The sequence below is a fragment of the Bos mutus genome, chromosome 1 (assembly GCF_027580195.1).
Source record: "Bos mutus isolate GX-2022 chromosome 1, NWIPB_WYAK_1.1, whole genome shotgun sequence".
NCBI lineage: Eukaryota > Metazoa > Chordata > Mammalia > Artiodactyla > Bovidae > Bos > Bos mutus.
In genome coordinates, this window is record NC_091617.1 from 86,845,356 (window position 1) to 86,862,227 (window position 16,872).

General features: G+C 40.4%; 1 long non-coding RNA gene across 2 annotated transcripts in view; it reads left to right on the plus strand.

The window, feature by feature from the left end:
• The window catches only part of LOC138988325 (uncharacterized), a 30,343-nt gene that overhangs the window by 2,233 nt on the left and 11,238 nt on the right, over positions 1 to 16,872 (plus strand). The gene's annotated exons all lie outside the window — the stretch shown is intronic.

Below are 16,872 nucleotides of genomic sequence, written 5' to 3' on the forward strand. Positions count from 1 at the left end.
GGTTATTGTTACCATCTTTCTAAATTCCATATATATGCGTTAGTATACTATATTGATGTTTTTCTTTCTGGCTTACTTAACTCTGTATAACAGGCTCCAGTTTCATCCACCTCATTAGAACTGATTCAAATGTATTCCTTTTATTGGCTGAGTAATACTCCATTGTGTATGTGTACCACAGCTTTCTTATCCATTCATCTGCTGATGGACATCTAGGTTGCTTCCATGTCCTGGCTATTATAAACAGTGCTTCGATGAACATTGGGGTACACGTGTCTCTTTCAGTTCTGGTTTCCTCAGTGTGTATGCCCAGCAATGGGATTGCTGGGTCATAAGGCAGTTCTATTTCCAGTTTTTTAAGGAATCTCCACACTGTTCTCCATGGTGCCTGTACTAGTTTGCATTCCCACCAACAGTGTAAGAGGGTTCCCTTTTCTCCGCACCCTCTCCAGCATTTATAGCTTGTAGACTTTTGGATAGCAGCCATTCTGACTGGAGTGAAATGGTACCTCATAGTGGTTTTGATTTGTATTTCTCTGATAATGAGTGATGTTGAGCATCTTTTCATGTGTTTGTTAGCAATCTGTATGTCTTCTTTGGAGAAATGTCTATTTAGTTCTTCGGCCCAGTTTTTGATTGGGTCAATTATTTTTCTGGAATTGAGCTGTAGGAGTTGCTTGTATATTTTTGAGACTAGTTGTTTGTCAGTTGCTTCATTTGCTATTATTTTCTCCCATTCTGAAGGCTGTCTTTTCACCTTGCTTATAGTTTCCTTTGTTGTGCAGAAACTTTTAATTTTAATTAGGTCTCATTTGTTTATTTTTGCTTTTATTTCCAATCTTCTGGGAGGTGGGTCATAGAGGATCCTGCTGTGATGTATGTTGGAGAGTGTTTTGCCTATGTTCTCCTCTAGGAGTTTTATAGTTTCTGGTCTTACGTTTAGATCTTTAATCCATTTTGAGTTTATTTTTGTGTATGGTGTTAGAAAGTGTTCTAGTTTCATTCTTTTACAAGTGGTTGACCAATTTTCCCAGTACCACTTGTTAAAGAAATTGTGTTTAATCCATTGTATATTCTTGCCTCCTAAGGTGTCCATAGGTGTGTGGATTTATCTCTGGGATTTCTGTTTTGTTCCATTGATCTATATTTCTGTCTTTGTGCCAGCACCATACTATCTTGATGACTGTGGATTTGTAGTAGAGCCTGAAGTCAGGCAGGTTGATTCCTCCAGTTCCATTCTTCTTTCTCAAGATTGCTTTGGCTATTCGAGGTTTTTTGTATTTCCATACAAATTGTGAAATTGTTTTTTCTAGCTCTGTGAAGAATACTGTTGGTAGCTTGATAGGGATTGCATCGAATCTATAGATTGCTTTGGGTAGTATACTCATTTTCACTATATTGATTCTTCCGATCCATGAACGTGGTATATTTCTCCATCTATTAATGTCCTCTTTGATTTCTTTCATCAGTGTTTTATAGTTTTCTATATATAGGTCTTTAGTTTCTTTAGGTAGATATATTCCTAAGTATTTTATTCTTTTCATTGCAATGGTGAATGGAATTATTTCCTTAATTTCTCTTTCTATTTTCTCATTATTAGTGTATAGGAATGCAAGGGATTTCTGTGTGTTGATTTTATATCCTGCAACTTTACTATATTCATTGATTAGTTCTAGTAATTTTCTGGTGGAGTCTTTAGGGTTTTCTATGTAGAGGATCATGTCATCTGCAAACAGAATTTTACTTCTTTTCCAATTTGGATTCCTTTTATTTCTTTTTCTGCTCTGATTGCTGTGGCCAAAACTTCCAAAACTATGTGAAGTTTGCCTTTTTTTAAAAAAATTAAGGTTTTAAATGTTTTATCTGAGATGTATGTTACGTGTGTTTCTTCCTGGTTTGTTTTTACTTTCTTTAATGGCACAAACATTTAAAATTGTAAAATCAAGTCTGTTATTCTTTTCCAAGTTCTATTGTTGCCTTACATTGAAATAACCTTTTGTCCTACACAAGATCTGGTTGCATTTTTTACTTTAACTTTTTAATTGATCTGTAATTTATTTTGTGAGATGTGATGTGAGATGAGGAAAACTTTTTCTGTCATATTTCTTTTTTCTTATTTCTCTCCATTTTGTATAACAGCCTGAAATAAAATTTCTGAGAATAACTTCATCTGACGTTCAAGTAACTTCCTAAGGCATTCTAATTTTAACTGCATCTGCATCACTAGGAGGTGATTGTTAAAATATAGAGGCCTGTGCTGTAGCTTGGGAGTGTCTAGTTGGGTAAGTCTGAGATGGAGCCTATTGTTCAGTTGCTCAGTTGTGCCTGACTCTTTGTGACCCCATGGATGCCAGGCTTCCCTGTCCTTCACTGTCTCCCAGAACTTGCTCAAACTCATGTCCATTGAGTCAGTGATGCCATCCAACCATCTCATTCTCTGTTGTCCCCTCCTCCTACCTTCAATTTTTCCCAGCATCAGGGTCTTTTCTAATGAGTTGGCCCTTTGCATCAGGTGGCCGAAGTAAGTATTGGAGCTTCAACTTCAGCATCAGTCCTTCTAATGAATATTCAGGGTTGATTTCCTTTAGGATTGACTGATTTGATATCCTTGCAGTCCAAGGGACTCTCAAGAGTCTTCTCCAACACCACAGTTCAAAAGCATCAATTAAGAGTTTCTAACAAGTTCTCAGGTGATGCTGCTGCTGCTGGTGCAGGATCACACTCTGAGAACCACTAGCCTTTAAGGCTTTCCCCACCCAACCTCTCATTAGTTAAACAGTACAGTACTTTTCACTATTCCATAGATAGACACTGATGCTGAAGCTTCAATACTTTGGCCACCTGATGCGAAGAACTGATTCATTTGTAAAGACCCAGATGCTGGGAAAGATCGAAAGCAGGAGGAGAAGGGGACCATAGAGGATGAGATGGTTGGATGGCATTACTGATTGGAGGATGAGTTTGAGCAAGTTTGAGCAAGCTCTGGGAGTTGGTGCTGGACAGGGGAGCCTGGTGTACTGCATTCCATGGGTCACAAAGAGTCAGACATGACTGAGCGACTGAACTAAATAGATCTAACTCTTTCTCTTTTGTGTGTTTCAGTATGTTTCTTCCACCTGCAATTCCTTTCCTTTGTTTATATCTATAAGATCAAGCTTGCACTTTATCTCCTTTCTATGAAATCTTTGATTTTTCCTAGCAGAGATCTCTACCCACTCCAGTGTTCTTGCCTGGAGAATCCCAGGGACAGGGGAGCCTGGTGGGCTGCCATCTATGGGGTCGCACAGAGTGGGGCACGACTGAAGCGACTTAGCAGCAGCAGAGATCTCTGATCACTCTTCTAAGATTTTATAGTATTTGGTGCATTAGTCCTCTTACCATCAAAGATGCATTTATTGTGGAAATGATGAAGCTTTAAGCTTCAAGTCCCTGCCACTGCAGGAACCTCTTCTAGGATAAGGTACTTAATTTAGCATTTATAATTTTGTTCTTTTTCTTAAATTGGTCCCCCCAATTTGCATAAGCTTCTGTCCTGACAAAATTTGACTTCACCCCTGTTTATCATATCATCTCTCCACAGGCTTTGAATTCTGGTTTTGTTATATTCCAGTCTGTTCCATCTCCCTGCTTAGCACAGTGTCTTGCATAAAACCTCAATAAAATTATTCACTCTTTATCTACCTTATGTCCAGCACTGTGCTAGGTACTGGGGATACAGTATGAGCAAGATGGACATGGTCATTACCTTGCTAGTCTTTACATTAGAGGAGATAGGTAATTAAACAGCACTGGAATGTGATGACTCTCCTGTGACGAGGCTAAGCCATGTCAAGGGAAATTGAGATTAATAAAGGATGAAAAAAGCATTTCCCCAGTAAGAAAGTATATTTGATATCCCTGGGAAGAAAACTCAATAATTGTTTAGGTCTATGGTGGGCATTACTAATGTCAACAATCTCCCAGTTTCTGGTGCTCTCTACATAAGGCATACATTTCATCCCTCATATCACTGAAGTTGGGTAGAGCCATATAACTTGCTTTGGTCATTGAAATGTCAGTAGACATGCTGTGTTAGTCCTACATGGAGGCAGTTCATTTCTGGTGCTTGTTTCTCTAGCCCTCTCTTCCTTTGTCTGGAGAGCTATCAGGACACAAAGCAGATGTAATGAGAGCAAGAAACACACCTTTGTTGTGTTAAGTTGATAAGTTTTGGGGATAATTTCTTATAGAAGAATCATTTTTCATCACTGACTAAGACAAGGGCTAAATTTATACACCCATTCCATTTGGTCCAAGGCTTGGAAGAGGGATCCAGGTGGTTACAAAGCTGCCTAGTGGCTGCAGAGGGGGGCTTCAGGCAGAAGTCCTAACAGCAGAGGGGCTCCTCAATGGCTTCTGGGCTTGGAGGCTCCTAGCTGTGCTTGCATGCTAAGTCGTTTCAGTTGTGTCCAACTCTTTGTGACTCCATAGACTATAGCCTGCCAGACTCCTCTGTCCATGGAATTCTCCAGGCAAGAATACTGGAGTGGGTTGCCATGCCCTCCTTCAGGGAACCTTCCCAACCCAGGGATTGAACCCGAGTCTCATATCTCCTGCATTGGCAGTCAGGTTCTTTACCACTAGCCCCACCTGGGAAGCCCAGTTGTGCTTGAGGGTGAACCTTTCCCAGAAATACTTGCCCAACCCAGCCTGGGGTCCAGCCAGAACTGTGAAGGTTGGTCAGGTGGTCACCCATCTTCTTGATGAGTTTCACCTGCTTTTCCAGGAAGTAGCTCTCCAGGAAGTCACAAAGGCGGGAGCCTGCAGGGGCAGAGCCCAGGGCATGCAGATCTGAAAGGGTGGTTCAGGTTCTTCTCCTTGAGAGTGGCGGTTTCCATAGTGTCCTGGGTTTTACCCTACTCGTCTTGAGATGGCTTTTGCACATTCTGGAAGAGGGTGTGGCTGCCGTGCTGGTTTTGCCTTTTCAAGGTTTGATGTCCTTGTGCTTCTCTTGTCCAATTCATGGAAAAAGTGGCCTATATCCTCCAGAGCCACATCCTTGCAGTCAAAATATCAATAGAAGCCCAGACAGAGACTGGTTGTAGAAAGACAGATGTAGGTTGACCAGATGGTTGATGGTGGCCTCCACCTTGGTAGAGTAATTCTGGTGAATCTGGGAGCTCATGGTTGATTGGTAATGAGGAATTAAGCTCAAAAAATGGTGTTGTCTGGTCCTGGTGACCAAGGATAGCTGGCTGAGTGGCTGATTCCAGAGGTTGCCACTGGAAAAAAAGGTTGGAGGGTGGTCAGAGGCTGGAACAAAAGGCATCTCTCCATCTGTTCCATCCAAACACTATTGAAGCAAAAGAGAGATCCGTGGGACTGCCAAGTGCACCAAGTGTGTAGCAATCTTATCAGGCCACACTGAAAACCTATATAAATCGGTTAGAGCTGTAATTTTCTTGGAGTATTTTCATGTAGCTCTTCTCATGTCTTATACCAAGTGGTACCAAATTCTAAATGGTGACTATAGGAGCTGCTTTTGATGCCAAAAGCTCAGCTTCTCTGTACTCCAATGCTGAATCAAATCTTGGGACAGAGTTTTGGGTGAAGTAGAAAAGGCTCATTTTATTGCCTTGCCAGGCAAAGGGAGACACCCTCAAAATCATGTGTCCTTCCCTTGGGGAAGATAGTGAGAAGGTTTATATTTTCTAAGAGGGTGTGATCAATTTATGGACATTCTTCTGATGGGTTCTGGTGAGGTAAGTAAGAATCAGCATTGTCAACCTTCAGGTCCAATTAATCTGCTGTCTACATGTTTGTAGGTAACATACTGTCATAATCATTAACTTCTTCCACCTAGAGAGGGTTTCAGTATGTGCAAAACAACTCAAACACATTGTTGTGTGTATCTGTTTTGGGGAAACAGGTCCTTGCCCCAAGGCTGCTCTTGAATGTTTCTCCTGGTCTTATATCCCCTCCCTTCCTTAATTAATAGCTACATGAATCTGCCCACTGGAACTCAAAGAAGGTCATGAAGGCTAAATGAAATCTGTTTCCTATGATCAAAGAAGTGGGGATGGGGGCACAGAAAGGCTCTGTTCCCAGGAGCCCCACAGGGCCCTACATGGCATCACTTTGATCAGGAATATCCAGAGTTTACCTGTTTTGAACTTCGATTAGTCTAAACTGACTAGCATTGCTTTTCCTGTTGGCAATGGGAGTGAAAAAATCAAAAGATATGATTATTTATAATGGTCACTAATCACAGTAAAACACCACCTCCTAGCAGTAGTGGTTAGGAATTCTCTGGGGTCTTCCTCAGTAGACTGTATGCTTAGTGAAGGTAAGAAATGTCTGTCTCATTGACTGCTAATCCCTAAAGCTTGCCTAGTGCAGTGCTGACAGAATGATCACCTAACATTTACTGTAGGAATGAAGCACAAAAGAAAAGGCTGCATGAAATACTTACGCAGTATAAATATTTGTACAAGATTTAGTCCATTTTGTGTGTTCAAAGTATGTTTAATAGTAAAGATTACTTACCAGGCATTCCTCTCATATTCAACTTCCCCCTCAAATATGTTTTGAAATGTTAAATCTGTTTTGAAATAGGAAAATTGATGTGAAGTCTTAAGGGGAAGGGTAACATCAAAACAAGCTTAGCTCATTACCCTTAAAGCTATAAGTTTTTCAGGTACTTTGAAGCCATTAAGAAAAGAAAAATGATTTAAGGAGGAACATCAAAAGGAATGTAAGTCATGATTTTTCTGTGCTTCACAGATGTAAAATCCCTTTGAGAATTTTTATGGATTGTGTGTCATTGATTTACTCATAAAAATGATGAGGTTTGGCATATTCAAAGGGTAGTTTACTTGGACAGTAATCTCACTTAAATTTATTGTTTCTACTTTTAATCTGATGTCTTTTGGATATTTTTCTTGACTTTTATAGATTTTCCAAATGTATATAAGAATAGAGAGAAGAATAAATGTACCCTCATATACTCATCGTCCCATTTTCAATAATTACCAAACCATACACTACTTGTCTTTTCTTTTTTCCTTTGGTTGTTCTGCCTTCTCTCCCTCCTTTCTTTTTTTTTTTTTTTCCTTTTTCAAGCTTTTTGAGGAAATCCCAGTAAAACTCCTACACAATTCTCTATAAAATATGGACATCTTATGTAAAAACATTTCATTTTCATACCTAGCAAAAAGAACAGTTATTCCTTAATGTCATCAAAGACACAAATTTCTGTCTTGCACATGTCCTTTTTTTCAGTTTGTTGAAAAACAAGATTGAAGCAAGGTCTATAGTCAAGCCTACTTGTCATGTTTCTTTAGGTACAATTGACCTGGAAAAACCCACTTCCTACTTTTTTTCTTTCATTGATTATGGAAGATGAACTTGTATTTTTTAAAATTTTCAAATATTATAAATTTTGTTACAATTATAATTCCAAAAATTTGCACTTTAAGGAATTTTTCATCTCTTAGTCTTTGCTAGCTTACAAAAAGAAGGAAGACTCACAAAACAAAACAGCCAGGCTTATGGGGTGGGAGGGAGAAACTACTGAGCTTTTGTTAATTTATCTGGCTCTGTAATATTAAACTGATCGAGAGGTCTCATTTTTCAAGGAAAAACAAAACATTATTGAGTACAACTAAGTAGTTCAGTGGAGAAGGAAATGGCAACCCACTCCAGTATTCTTGCCTGGGAAATCCCATGGACAGAGGAGTCTGGAGGGCTATAGAACATGGGGTTGCGAGGGTCGAACACGACTTAGCAACTAAACAACAACAAGTAATTCAGTCACATTTTCTAAGCTTATCACTATTAACATTTCTTGTTTCTTTGGCTAATTAATTTTTATTTCTGTAAGGACCTCTGAAAATTAGAGGTTAAAATTAAAATCATTGAGACTGAGATTTTCAGTTCCCTGTATACATATATCTAACCTTCTTCGTTATGAACAAAACCGCAACTTGAGACATAAATGCGTCCAACTTAAAAACTGCTTTCCAAACAGTATGGTTCCTCAGAAAAGTAAAAATAGAATGACCATGTGATCCAGCTATCCCACTCCTGGGAATATGCCTGGACAAAACTATAACTCAAAATTATACATGTACCCCTATGTTCATAGCAGTACTATTCACAATAGCCAAAACATGGAAACAACTTAAATGTCTATCCACGATGAGTGAATTAAGAAGTGATATCTATCTATATGTATATCTAGATATACAACAGAGACATCACTTTGCTGACAGAAGTCCATATAGTCAAAGCTATGGTTTTTCCAGTAGTCATGTATGGATGTGAGAGTTGGACCATAAAGAAGGTTGAGCACCGAAGAATCGATGCTTTTGAACTGTGGTTCTGGAGAAGACTCTTGAGAGTCCCTTGGACTGCAAAGAGATCAAAACAGTTCATCCTAAAGGAAATCAACCCTGAATACTCATTGGAAGGACTGATGCTGAAGCTGAAGCTCCAGTACTTTGGCCATCTGATCAGAAGAGCTGACTCATTAGAAAAGACCCTGATGCTGGGAAAGATTGAAGGCAGGAGGAGAAGGGGACGACAGAGGGTGAGATGGTTAGATGGCATCACTGACTCAGTGGACATGAGTTTGAGCAAGCTCCAAAAGATGGTGAAGGACAGGGAAGCCTGGCATGCTGCAGTCCATGTGGTCACAAAGAGTCAGACACAATTGAGCAACTGAATAGCAACAAATATATATACACACACACACACACACACACACACAATGGAATATTACTCAGGCATAAAAAGAATGAAACAATGCCATTTGCAGCAACATGGATGGACCTTGAGATTATTATATTTAGTGAAATCAGACCAAGACAAATATGATATCACTTAAATGTGGAGTCTAAAAAATAATACAAAGGAGTCAACATACAAAACAGAAACAGATTCACAGACATAGAAAACAAACTTGTGATTACTAAAGGGCAAAGGGACAAGGGGAGTGGTAAATTAGGAGTATGGGATTAACAGATATAAACTACTATACTTAAAATAGGCAGTAAGGATTTTCAGGGAACTGTATTCAATATCTTATAACCTATAATGCACAGGGAACCATATTCAATATCTTATAACCTATAATGGAAAATAATCTACAACAATATAATTGAATCATTTTTGTACCCTGAAACTAATATTATAAATCACCTATACATCAATAAAAACTTTTTGCTGAATTCTTTAAAGAGAAATTCCCCAGCTTTTACTGTCTTGCTGTTTGTTTCTTTTTTAGTTCAGTTAGTGCTTGCTTTATATATTTAGGTGCTCTGATATTGGGTGCATAAATATTTAATATTGATGTGTCTTCCTGATGAATTGACCCTTTTATCTTTACGTAATAACTGTTTTGTCTCTTGACTATTTTTAGCTTAGAATCTATTTTTGCTAGAATTTGTCTCTGCTTTTTTTTTTCTGATTGCTATTTGTTTAGAATATCTTTTTCCATCTCTTCACTTTCAGCCTGTGTGTGTCCTTAAGGCTAAACTGAAACTCTTTGTGCAGCACATCATTGGGTTTCTTTTATCCATTCATCCCTTCCATGTCTTTTCTTGGGGGGAGGGGTGGGACTGTGGCTCTTAGAATCTCAGTTTCTTGAACAGGGATCAAACCCAAACCATAGCAGTGAAAGCCTGGAATCCTAACCATTAGGTCACCAGGGAACTCCCGTTCCATGTCTTTTGATTGGAGAATTTAATCCATTATGTTGAAAGTAGTTCTTGATAGGTGGGGACTTCCTATTTCCATTTTGTTAATTGTTTTCTGACTTTCTGTAGATCCTTTGTTCCTTGAGTGCTCTCTTGCTGTCTTCTATTATAATTTGATAACTGACAGTAGGCTTTGACTCCTTTATTATGATCTTCTGTGTATCTACTACAGGTTTTTCCTTTGTGGTTACTGTGAGGCTTACAAAAAATATCATATAGTTATAACATTTTATTTTTAAGTGAGAATTATTTACAGAATGCATATTATGTGCCTGTGTGTGTGCTACTCACTGGGAAATACAAAGAAGAATAAAAGAAAGCCCCCAGCCATGAGAAACTGTCTGGGTTAGACAAATGTTATCTGAGCTGGGGAGTGCAGGGCAGGCAGGGCTTGTTGGAAGATTAGTAGGAATCAGCCATGTTACAAAGATGGGGATGTTTGTTGGCCAGAAGAAATACATATACAAAGGAGAAGAGAAACAATAGATTTGGTATTTCTGGGATAAAGTGTAAAATTTGAAGTTGGATGTGTTTTTAGACTGGAGAAATGGACAGGGACCAGGTCCAGGAGGGTTTTGCTTGTCTTGATAAGGAGCTTAGACATTATCCTGTAGCCAGGAGGAAGCCATTGATAAGTAGTAGCATAAACATCAGATTTGCATTTTAATGGTAACTTCTAGCAACAACAGTATGAAATAAGGGTTGCTTCCCAGGAGGTAGAGAAAACAGTTAGAAGCTGTATTATTCTAGGTGGTAGATGATAAAGACTTTGAAACAAAACAGGAGTGTTAAGGACAGAGGAACTAGACAAATTCAAGAAGTATTTAAGAGGTAAATTTGCCAGAACATGGTGATAGAATGTTTGGAGATGAAAAAGTGGAAATAATATAGAATGAGTTTCCAGTGTTCTGGCTTGTGTGGCTGATTAAATGGTAGATTAACTGTCATAGAGAATGCGGAAAGGGGAACAAGTGTGATGGCAACAGAGAATGAATTGGGTTTTGATATTGTTAAAACCTAGAGGAAATCAACCTGATTATTGGAAGGACTGATGCTGAAGCTGAAGCTCCAATACTTTGGCCAGGTGATGCGAAGAGCCTACTCATTGGAAAACTGATGCTGGGCTAAATTGAGGGCAGGAGGAGAAAGGCACAACAGAGGACGAGATGGTTGGATGGCATCATCAACTCAATGGACATGAGTTTGAGCAAATTCCGGAAAATAGTAAAGAACAGGGAAGGCTGGCGTGCTGCAGTCCATGGGGTCACAAAGACTTGGACATGACTGAGCCACTGAGCAGCAACAACAGTTGTTGAATTTGTCATACAAATGGAGTTTGTTAGGCACATGTGATACTTTGTAGAAGGACTTGGTCTCAGTTCAGTTCAGTTCAGTCGCTCAGTCATGTCCGACTCTTTGCGACCCCATGAATCACAGCATGCCAGGCTTCCCTATCTATCACCGACTCCCGGAATTCACTCAAACTCATGTCCATTGAGTCGGTGATGCCATCCAGCCATCTCATCTTCTGTTGTCCCCTTCTCCTCCTGCCCCCAATCCCTCCCAGCATCAGAGTCTTTTCCAATGAGTCACCTTTTTGTAAGAGGTGGCCAAAGAATTGGAGTTTCAGCCTCAGCATCAGTCCTTCCAAGGAACACCCAGGACTGATCTCCTTTAGGATGGACTGGTTGGATCTCCTTGCAGTCCAAAGGACTCTCAAGAGTCTTCTCCAACACCACAGTTCGAAAGCATCAATTCTTCAGCGCTCAGCTTTCTTCACAGTCCAACTCTCACATCCATACATGACCACTGGAAAAACCATAGCCTTGACTAGACGGACCTTTGTTGGCAAAGTAATGTCTCTGCTTTTCAATATGCTATCTAGGTTGGTCATAACTTTCCTTCTAAGGAATAAGCATCTTTTAATTTCATGGCTGCAATCACCATCTGCAGTGATTTTGGAGGTCAAAAAAATAAAGTCTGACACTGTTTCCCCATCTATTTCCCATGAAGTGATGGGACCAGATGCCATGATCTTAGTTTTCTAAGAATGTTGAGCTTTAAGCCAACTTTTTCACTCTCCTCTTTCACTTTCATCAAGAGGCTTTTTAGTTCCTCTTCACTTTCTGCCATAAGGGTGGTGTCATCTGCATATCTGAGGTTATTGATATTTCTCCTGGCAATCTTGATTCCAGCTTGTACTTCTTCCAGCCCAGCATTTCTCATGATATACTCTGCATAGAAGTTAAATAAGCAGGGTGACAATATACAGCCTTTATGTACTCCTTTTCCTATTTGGAACCAGTCTGTTGTTCTAACTGTTGCTTCTAACCAGTCCAGTTCTAACTGTTGCTTCCCGACCTACATATAGGTTTCTCAAGAGGCAGGTCAGGTGGTCTGGTATTCCCATCTCTTTCAGAATTTTCCACAGTTTTTTTTGATCCACACAGTCAAAGCCTTTGGCATAGTCAATAAAGCAGAAATAGATGTTTTTCTGGAACTCTCTTGCTTTTTTGATGATCCAGCAGATGTTGGCAATTTGATCTCTGGTTCCTCTGCCTTTTCTAAATCCGGCTTGAACATCTGGAAGTTCATAATTCATGTACTACTGAAGCCTGGCTTGCAGAATTTTGAGCATTACTTTACTAGCGTGTGAGATGAGTGCAATTGTGCGGTAGTTTGAACATTTTTTGGCATTGCCTTTCTTTGGGATTGGAATGAAAACTGACCTTTTCCAGTCCTGTGGCCACTGCTGAGTTTTCCAAATTTCCTGGCATATTGAGTGCTGCACTTTTACAGCATCATCTTTCAGGATTTGAAATAGCTCAACTGGAATTCCATCACCTCCACTAGCTTTGTTCGTAGTGATGCTTTCTAAGGCCAAAACTTGACCTCACATTCCAGGATGTCTGGCTCTAGGTGAGTGATCACACCATCATGATTATCTTGATCGTGAAGCTCTTTTTTGTAGAGTTTTTCTGTGTATTCTTGCCACCTCTTCTTAATATCTTCTGCTTCTGTTAGGTCCATACCATTTCTGTCCTTTATTGAGCCCATCTTTGCATGAAATGTTCCCTTGATATCTCTAATTTTCTTGAAAAGATCTCTATTCTTTCCCATTCTCTTATTTTCCTCTATTTCTTTGCATTGATCGCTGAGGAAGCCTTTCTTATCTCTTCTTGCTATTCTTTGGAACTCTGAATAGCAGAGTTTCTTCACAGATGCGAAGATGCGTCTTTCTTTCCTTTTCCCCTTTGCTTTTCGCTTCTCTTCTATTCACAGCTATTTGTAAGGCCTCCTCAGACAGCCATTTTGCTTTTTTGCATTTCTTTTCCATGGGGATGGTCTTGATCCCTGTCTCCTATACAATGTCACAAACCTCCATCCATAGTTCATCAGGCATTCTATCAGATCTAGTCCCTTAAATATATTTCTCACTTCCACTGTATAATCATAAAGGATTTGATTTAGGTCATACCTGAATGGTGTAGTGGTTTTCCCCACTTTCTTCCATTTCAGTCTGAATTTGGCAATAAGGGGTTCATGATCTGAGCCACAGTCATCTCCCGGTCTTGTTTTTGCTGACTGTATAGAGCTTCTCCATCTTTGGCTGCAAAGAATATAATCAATCTGATTTCGGTGTTGACCATCTGGTGATGTCCATGTGTAGAGTCTTCTCTTGTGTTGTTGGAAGAAGGTGTTTGCTATGATCAGTGCGTTCTCTTGGCAAAACTCTATTAGTCTTTGCCCTGCTTCATTCCGTATTCCAAGGTAAAATTTGCCTGTTACTCCAGGTGTTTCTTGACTTCCTACTTTGCATTCCAGTCCCCTGTAATGAAAAGGACATCTTTTTGGGGTGTTAGTTCCAAAAGGTCTTGTAGATCTTCATAGAACCATTCAACTTCAGCTTCTTCAGCATTAGTGTTTTGAGGCATAGGCTTGGATTACTGTGGTATTGAATGGTTTGCCTTGGAAACAAACAGAGCTCATTCTGTCATTTTTGAGATTGCATCCAGGTACTGCATTTCGCTCTCTTTTGTTGACTATCAGGGCTACTCCATTTCTTCTAAGGGATTCCTGCCCACAGTAGTAGATATAATGGTCATCTGAGTTAAATTCACCCATTCCAGTCCATTTTAGTTCCCTGATTCCTAGAATGTCGACATTCACTCTTGCCATCTCTTGTTTGACCACTTCCAATTTGCCTTGATTCATGGACCTGACATTCCAGGTTCCTATGCAATATTGTTCTTTACAGCATCGGACCTTGGCCTCTATCACCAATCACATCCACAACTAGGTATTGTTTTTGCTTTGGCTCCATCCCTTCATTCTTTCTGGAGTTATTTCTCCATTGATCTCCAGTAGCATATTGGGTACGTACTGACCCGGGGAGTTCCCTTTTCAGTATCCTATCATTTTGCCTTTTCATGTAGTTCTCAAGGCAAGAAAACTGCAGTGGTTTGCCATTCCCTTCTCCGGTGGATCACATTCTGTCAGACCTCTCCACCATGACCCTCCCATCTTGGGTGGCCCCACACGGCATGGCTTAGTTTCACTGAGTTAGACAAGGCTGTGGTCCGTGTGATCAGATTGGCTAGTTTTCTGTGATTATGGTTTCAGTGTGTCTGCCCTCTGATGCCCTCTCTCAATACCTACCATCTTACTTGGGTTTTTTTTTTACCTTGGATGTGGGGTATCTCTTCACAGCTGCTCCAGCAAAGCGCAGCCACTGGTCCTTACCTTGGATGAGGGGTATCTCCTCATGGCTGTCCCTCCTGACCTTGAACGTGGAGTAGCTCCTCTCGGCCCTCCTGTGCCCACGCAGCTGCCGCTCCTTGGACATGGGGTTGCTCCTCTCAGCTGCCTCCCCTGACCTCAGGTGTGCAGTAGCTCCTCTCGGCCACCACCCCTGACCTTCGATGGACCCTGCAGAAGCATGGCCGAGAGGAGCTACCCCTCTACCAAGGTCAGGGGCAGCGACCAAGAGTACCAGGCTGCGTCGGCACAGGAGCGGCCAAGATGAGCTACCCCACGTCCGAGGACTTGGTCTGGAGATACACATATGCTCAGCATTCAAAGTCATGGCTTATCCATGCAGCATGAGAGGTCCTATCTCAGATTTATTCATTCCTGGATTTTTTGCCATTAACACACTCAGAAACTTGTTGCAAGTGATGGAAATCTGAATTTAATTTTAGGCACTAGAATATTGGCTCACAGCAAGTGGAAGAGGAGGATCCAACTTATGGCCACCCCAGAGAGAGAGGCCAACAGCATTTTAGAACCTGGAAAATAGACACACAGGGCTTAACAATCCACAGAAAGCTGATTTCTGTCAATGTTCATGCAACAGAAATCATCAGGAACACACCTGGAGTCAAACAAAGTTGTTTGGTTCTCTGTAGAAGGGAGAACCCACCCCAGAGGACTCTTGGAAGCATCTCAGTAAGGGAGAATTGGGAAAGATTTTTTTTTTATGGAGAAGGAAATGGTAACCCATTCCAGTAGTCTTGCCTGGGAAATCCCATGGACAGAGGGGTGTGATGGGCTACAGTCCATGGGGTTGCAAAAGAGCTGGGCATGACTTAGAGAGTGAACAACAACAGATAACAACAGGCCAGACTGGTACTTACTGTATGCCTGGTGCCATAAAAATAGCCTTATATTCATGATCTTATCAGCTCCTCACAACCCCACATGACTTTCCACATTCCTTCTGTGCTATAAGTTCTATCTGGTAAGGTGTTTATCTTTACTCATCTATTCCAAGGATGACCTAAACCAGAACTTTTGCTATACTAGGATTTGTTGAATACAGATTGCTAGGTGTATAGCAGAATGAATGATGGCACTTGCTAATTAATTCACTTACCTTCTCTTTACTTCATCAGGAAAAAACGAATGGGAATAAATACCCTTCCATGTGCATTTACTCCATATTCTCCAGTAATGCACCAGAAATTCTGAATATTGAATAAAGAGAAATTTCTCAAGGTCAAAGAAAGTAAAAAAAAAACTTTACTAAAGACATTAAACACTCCAGACCAGTTCAGTTGCTCAGTCATGTCTGACTCTTTGTGACCCAATGGATGGCAGCACACCAGGCCTCTCTGTCCATCACCAACTCCCAGAGTTTACTCAAACTCATGTCCATTGAGTTGGTGATGCCATCCAACCATCTCATCCTCTGTCATCCCCTTCTCCTCCTGCCTTCAGTCTTTCCCAGCATCAGGATCTTTCCCAATGAGTCAGCTCTTTACATCAGGTGGCCAAAGTATTGGAGTTTCAGCTTCAGCATCAGTCCTTCCAATGAATATTTAGGACTGATTTCCTTTAGAATGGACTGGTTGGATCTCCTTGCAGTTCATGGGACTCTCAAGAGTTTTCTCCAACACCACAGTTCAAAAGCATCAATTCTTCAGCACTCAGCTTTCTTTATACTCCAATTCTCACATCCATACATGACTACTGGAAAAAACATAGCCTTAACTAGATGGATCTTTTTTGGCAAAGTAATGTCTCTGCTTTTTAATATGCTGTCAAGGTTGGTCATAACTTTCCTTCCAAAGAGTACACGTCTTTTAATTTCATGGCTGCAGTCACCATCTGCAGTGATTTTGGAGCCCAAGTCAACTCTATAGTTCATCCAGTGGTGTCCCAATGCCATTTACAGATTTTTAAGGAAGAGCTGATTTGAAACCAGGAAGTACCAGAGAGGTTCTGCCTAATTAACTTTGAAAGAGAGGGAATATCACATCTTATTATTTTATAATAAAGTGAAAGACCCTAAAATAATTCATAGTTAATTTCTCCATCTCTGTATTGGGATTGTCCAGAGAAACAGAACCAATAGAATACTTACAAATATATGTGAGAGGAGATTTATTATAGGGATTGGCTTACCTGATTATGAAGACAGAGAAGTTCAATGATCTGCTGTCTGCAAACTGAGGAACCAGATGAGCCCGTGGTATAATGCAGCCTGGGTCTGAATCCTAAAAACCAGTGCAACTGGTGGCGTAGATCCACGTTCAGAGGTCAGAGAACCAGGAGCACAGGTATCTAAGGGCAGGAGAAGATGAATGTCTCAGTTCAAGCAGAAAAAGCAAATTCCCACGTCCTCTGGCTCTTT